A 6,790-nucleotide genomic window follows, 5' to 3' on the forward strand; every position below is an offset into this window, starting at 1 on the left:
GAAAGGATGCAAGGGACATGTTAGTTGCATTTGAGCCATTTTTCCTAACGATGCTCTCTCAAAGAGCATGTTCAGACAGCCTGCTGCATGCCTAGATTCGAACCTACCTGCACAGTCCTTTGAAAATAAACACACCAGTTGCCTCACTCCACAATTAAGACATGCATGCTGAAAGACTTCTATCTGAGACAGATTAACCCCTTGCTAGGTTTGCTGTCTGCTCTGGGCAGGCCAACCAAGAGGTTTTAACTACACAACCACCACCTAATCAGAACTCTCCTGAGGAAGCTTCTGGGAAGTTCATGCATTTGGGCCAGATTAGGAAAATCTATACTCCTAAACCACCAGCTATCAATTTAAGGATGTCCATAGAGAGGCAGCACCCTCATTTATGGGCGACAGCAGGAAATCTTACCTGGACTTCAGTTAGTCTCCGCAAAACCTCAATCGCTGATATTTGCCACGCTGGGACATGCAAGAGAGTCAACAGCTACTCTTAGAAGGTAGAGGTAGCATAAAGACTAGATTAAGCCATTTGGGAGCTTTATCAACTCAGTAGACACTTCCGTATCCTTGCTACGTACCCAGTGAGATTAAAAACACCGAGATTACTTTGAGCAGCAGATCAGCTGCTATGTCTGAACGCAAGAGGCTGAGACTGACCACAGAGGAACACAAGTTGTAGTTTGCAGAGCCAGCTAAGGACTTGCACAGCTAAATCCCTGTTAAAAACACAACTTTGCAACTAACCCGGTCCCCAGCTCTGGCATTCACAAGCCAAAGAGTCTAACAAAAACTTGAATACTTGCATGTTTAGGACTGCTTATTGTGGAGGTTTTACTGATCTTTCTTGCTCTGCATCAATTCTCTCCAAAGGCAGAATTACATCTGCAATTGAGTTCATGTTCACCATCAGCATTATCTAATTTGTAGGTCCCGGCCACATGTCACATTATCTTTCATTCAGCCTGTAAAACCACACATCCAGCTGCCGAGAGATGCCACTGCTGCACATCTGCTCGCCCAGGAGCGGAGGAGCCGTTCCTTCAAGAAAACTGGCAGCTCAGCCCTCCTGGCAGATTATCTGTGTCTCCATGAGATCCTTCATGTTTACTCCACATGCATCTTGCCCCACGGAGCGCTCAGGACTCTCCTCCTGTGTCACTTCCCCCCTGCTGCAGCACGTAGGAGGCTTATTTTAAACTAAGTTATGGCAACACTGGCCAATACAGGTATCGGTTAGCGCACTCAGCCAAACCACAGTTATAATGCAAAACGTCTCCCACTGTATATTGTTTGCATGACTTGCAAATCCTAACTCTGGTAAATCCTCGGTGTAAGGGAAGCTTTTAAAATCTTCAACTTCACCAGCCAAAGACTTGCACGAGGGGTTATTTTGTTTTGAAATATCTCAACATCTGTAGGTGCCAGGGATTGCTGGCGTGAGGACTTGCTGTTCTTGCGCCTCCAGGTGGCAACGGGCAAATCTTCTCTACTGGAAGAGCAAGGCAATGCTAGCCAGCCTGTTACCCACCAGGATGCCATGGTAATTCAGCCAGGGCCCCAAAGAGCAAAGCTAGAGCTGCCTGCCTGGTGCACAGCAAGAATGGGATGCCCCAAGTTTAATCCCTGAAGTCGTGGCTGATTTAAAACACAGTGCCCACAGGGATTCACAGTCGCCACATGGATCCTGAACAGAGTTAGCCGCAGTACTTCCCATGAAACTTCTCCATGATCCACCAGCTGCTCCTTCCTATGCCATACCATCCTCCACAGGCTCCACATCCCTCATGTCTTACAAGGCCCCTCCACTTTTTCCAGACAGGCTGAAGCAAGCAGAGACCCTTACAGCAGACACAGCTGCGCCAAACCCTGTGTTAAGACACTACTCAAGAGCACCATGAGCCTTACAAGGCTGAGAAACCGCACAAGGGAAAGTATTGGTAGCTTTTATGGTGTCAGTTAAAACATGAACGATTTACCACAGGCAACATGGGACTATCACACCAAATGCATCGCCACTAGCCAGCGTGATTTTCTCAGTTAAACCAGATTTCACACAGCTCTACACAAGGGCTCTGGTTTGACTCTTTGCTCTAACCTGCGGTTTTATTCCCCCTGGAACATCTTCCAAAACCCTGGCTCTGCAGCTCTGCCAGATGGTGGTAAAGGACTGACAACGTCCATGCTGGAGCTGAGCCACAAGGAAGCCAACCAGGATTTCAAAACAAAATAAATATCAATTGGAGGGATGAAGTTACAGTAAAAGCTGCAGAAGCTACATTCTTCGGTCCAGATGTCAGCTGATTTCCTTCCTCCATTTAAGAAAACTTCAAAGCATTTCTTGCTCTATCTTCTCAGAATAGCGCACCCATCACTTCTCAACAGGTTGCCTGCCCAAATTGCCAGCATCCCCCTCGAGCGAATTTGGGTATCAGCAGAAGATGTAAGAGGTCTTAAGTACCTTTTCAATCTTATTTCCTACCCATTAAGCACCGATATGGGGATCGAGGTGGAGGTATTACAATACTACTTTATCCAAGGCTCATTTAACATATTCATTATATCACCCAGGCTCCTGCAGAGCCCTGAAGCATTGAAAGCCCGTGCAGGCCTTTCACCATCGCTTCCTTTCACAGCCGATGAGGCAACGGCACGGTCATAAAACACACAAGATGCACAATAGATTTATCCTCCCAGCTCAGCAATTCCTTTTGACGGCTGCGCTGGCTGACCGCTGCCTATACCCATCCGCTGGTGCGCTAGTCTGCATCTAGGAACCGCTTGATATGTCATTATGTCGTTTGGGTCAGGGAGCAAGGAAAACAAACAGCCTGTACTGATAAGGGAAGGGCTGGAAACAGTTTAGACTGCAAATAAAAAAAAAGGAAGCGTCAGAGTTCAAATCTGCGGCTTTCTGACCATATTATAGACATCAACACCGTGCAATTGGGGTAAAACTGAGCAGCTGCTGACAGCAGAAAGGGCACCAAGACGCAGCAGGGAAAGCTCCAGGTTACCAGCCGGGGCCAAACACAATCTTCGTGCAAATTACAGTCACGCTGTGCTACTATAATCCACAGCTTCAGGTTACGATGGGCTCCCGGCTCCCGAGAGCTCGCATTGTGTTGCCGAATGAATGACAGAGCAAGTCTTAACAGCCATCGATGTTGTCTGCAGCACAGCTTGGCCGCTTCAAATGGCCGGAAAGCACAGAACCAGAGAGCAACGCACTTCAGAAACATAGAGACAGCACATTCGATACAAATCCATGAAAAAAAAAAAAAATAGACTAAGGGGTAACGCAGAGGTATTGGTGTTTCCATGCTTGCTTAAGACCATCAGCTCTTCCCTCACTTGCATGAACAGACTTTCTGCACACAAAAGCCTTCAGGAATCGAGGGCAGCAAGTAGGTTTACGTGGATTTTCTCCAAGTAGGGCGGCAGTTCAGAGAGCCTCAGACTGACCGATGGAAACTCGGTCCATCTAACAGCACTGAGGGGAGGATTCTGCGCAAAACATTTTGCAAAATCCCTTCATTTTCAAGAGTGGGTTCTGGCACAGCAAGAGCTCTGTCTTAGAAAGACAGGGCCAGGCCATGGTGAGCAAGAAGTTACACACAGCTCGTTAGTATCGCCCATTCCACCTCTAGCATATGTCGGCTACATCTACCACGCTGGAGTCCCAACAAGCAAGACTCAAAGCTCTGCTTAGCCATACAAACTGCAAAAGCAATTACTCACTGCACTTGAGCAATCCCCTCCGCTACCAGGGGATGACGCAAGGGACAGTGACATTCCACTTGGTCCTCGCAGTCACTTTCACGTTCTTTATTTAGGCTCCATAAGCAATGAGGCCTGTGCCTACACGATTAAATATATCTTGAACCAAAGAGTTTGGCTACTCTGCTTCTATAGAAAGTGAATGTGTATCTCTGTGATGGATTTATATAGCTTTAATGCAGTGAGGCAGCTGGCAGGTAAGAAGCTTAGTTCAGCGCACTGGTGCCTGCAACGAGTGAAAACCCAGCAGGAACATGGTGTTCATCTACTGGGGCTAAACAAGATAGTTTAATTATGCCCAACATTCGTGTCAAATAACCCACATCATCTGGAGCACAGAAAGTAGATAACGAGCGCCTGTCAGTGGGCACAGCATCCCACTCCCAAATGTCCCGGTGAGCGAGTGCCGAGCCATTTCCAGGCCAGAAAGGTGTAGATTAAGGTGAACTGAAAAGACAAGTCTGAAAATAAAAACACTAGGTGTTCTCCAGCCTGCTGATTACCGCACCAGATTAAAAACAAGTTTGTGCAGTAGGTCTGGAGAAAGATGCTGCCTAATCTGCAATGCACAATGTACCTAGCAAGTCTAAGCCAAGGTTCTTAAAGCTATTAAGACTTGAGCAACTTGGAGAAGTCATTCCCACCAGCACCTCCAAGATACAGAGGCTGGAAGACCTACCGGCTCTCGTCCTAGGGCAGCCAGACCCACCACCACCAGCGCTTTGCAGATTACCTGCCCTGTAGTTAGCACACACGGCCTAACACTTCACCACCGCTCAATGCACGGAGAGATCGGGAGGAACACGCTGCTCTAGTCTGAGCACTGTGAAGTTAATTATACCTCGTGTAAGTTTGAGGCCGTCATATCTGGATTAAAAATGAGCTGGGATTATTTTTCCCCATACTGCTAAGACGTATCTTTACAAGCTTGGCACTGCAATGGGGTCTCCAATTAGCAGACATAAAGGAAAAGCTGAAATATTTTGAGTGCCAGTAATCCCAGTCCTAAAGCTGTCTGAGCTCTTCCCTACTAGTTGAAAAAGAGATTAACACCTGAAATATTGATGTTGTGCTTTCAGATCCATCAAAAGTGGAATTTATGCATGCACTCTTGTGCACTTACATAGTGGTGGCCCTGCAGACCCAACCAGAACGGCCACTGCAACAGATGTATTTGAGGCTCTTTTACCAAGATTCCGACCATTTATTTTTCCACTTTAAACCAACAACTGAACTTTCACTTTGGAAAGAGAAAGAAAAAACCCTCCAGATCAACAGCTGCTCGCTGCCTCTCCCAGATGGTCTGGATTACAGCTATTTTATGGGCTTTGTACAAGTTCTAGTGATGGATGCTGGGACGAGTCAACCGGTAATTCTCATGGGACAAGACATAAGATGGGCGCAGCCCAACAGGTAGCCTGGCAAAGAGGCAGAGCACTCGAGTATCTAGCAAACAGGACACCCATTTAATCTCATTTTGTTCAGGCATCATCAAAATGGGTACTTGAGATGCATGTCAGGCTTTTTCAGAGAGGAGACACAAACTCCCTGAGCTACAACAGTAGCCTGATGGGACTCCAATAGTATAGTCCACTTCTGCAAGGACCAGCTTTAAGGAAAGGGTGGTTGAAAACATCAGCAGAAGTTTTGTGACAGTTCAAGGCTCTTAGGAAAAGGAAAGAAACAACTGAATGTGTTTACGCAGCGTGTTTTCCAGTTCCTTTTCCTCAGGAAGCAACCTTTGAGCTTCCAGTCTGATGCCTCATCTGACTGCAGAGAGTTCTGTAGCCCAGCCTGAACCAGGCTCCACTCCAACCCTACTTGCCAGCCACAACGGTTGAGCCAACAGTGTGCATTTTAGGATCAGAACATCCTGGCGGCACCAGGACCTCTGGTTTCCATTCACTTGCTTTTCCACACAAGCTGCTCAAGTTGAGATGGAGTCCATCCTGTTCTAATTGGTATTTCAGAGGTAAAGCCTGCACATCAGAAGGAAAATAAGTGCTCCTGCACGCTCTCAGGCTCTGGAGTTTGGTCAGCACACCTTAAAATACGGCCATAATTTATTCCTTTTAACTCAACTGCTGATCATTAGCATTAGCTTGTCTTAAAAGTGATTTCACAAGAGGCCTTTTGTCAAATTTACATTGGCATTTGTCAGGTTGAGATTAAGCATGGTGCTTACCAACTTGATACCACAGCTCACTCTAAAGCATAAATTAACATTTTAATGGAGCTCAGATCTATTGGAGGCCCCTTCACTAGAAGCTCATTATATTTCACCTCCCCAAAAGTCTGCTTCCCTGCTTTGGTGAGCCAAAGACAGGTTTTAGGACAGACTGCAGCTTTCCCTATCAAAGGGAAGAAGCTTTTGCCTTGTAAGTCACTCCTGCTACCTCAAAGGAAGAGCTTTTAGAGAAAAGAATGAAAGCAACCAGGAAAGTTGGGTTTACCCTAGGGCAGCAGCTGGGAAGACGCTCCCACACTTTGCACATTTTCTTTGTGCCACATCCTGGCTTTGTTACCATTACTCCCTTACTAGAAACAGGGGGATGATAAACCAGATCTGCCTTAAGCAGCCGTGCCCCAGTCCTGTGTCAGCAGACATGATGCCTTCACCACTGTGGCAGCCCCGTCAATCACAGCACCAAAGCCACAGTAGGAAGCGCACATATTTCTATTTAAAATTACCATCAACAGGGGAAGTGGGGGAAATCCCTCACGGCCAACCCCAAAGATATCTCTTTGTCTAGCCACCTCTCCCCATTAACAGGAGGAAACAAAAGCAGGAAAGGCTATTTAACTGCGAGGAAAACCTCCTCTCCACCATATTGGATTTTCTTCTCCCCTTCTTCAAACAATGCCTCTTATTTGTAACCTGCAATCCACCCTTCAGCCCCTACCAAACCACAGCAGACAAACTAGCCATGTCCCCAGCCATGTCCCTGGTTCGAAGGAAGGCAGGAACCAGAAGAAATCCCCACCAGCAAACCTGACGGGCAGCAGC

The sequence above is a fragment of the Haliaeetus leucocephalus genome, unplaced genomic scaffold (genome assembly GCF_000737465.1).
Source record: "Haliaeetus leucocephalus isolate CR32 unplaced genomic scaffold, Haliaeetus_leucocephalus-4.0 Scaffold751, whole genome shotgun sequence".
In the NCBI taxonomy this organism is placed as follows: Eukaryota; Metazoa; Chordata; class Aves; order Accipitriformes; family Accipitridae; genus Haliaeetus; species Haliaeetus leucocephalus.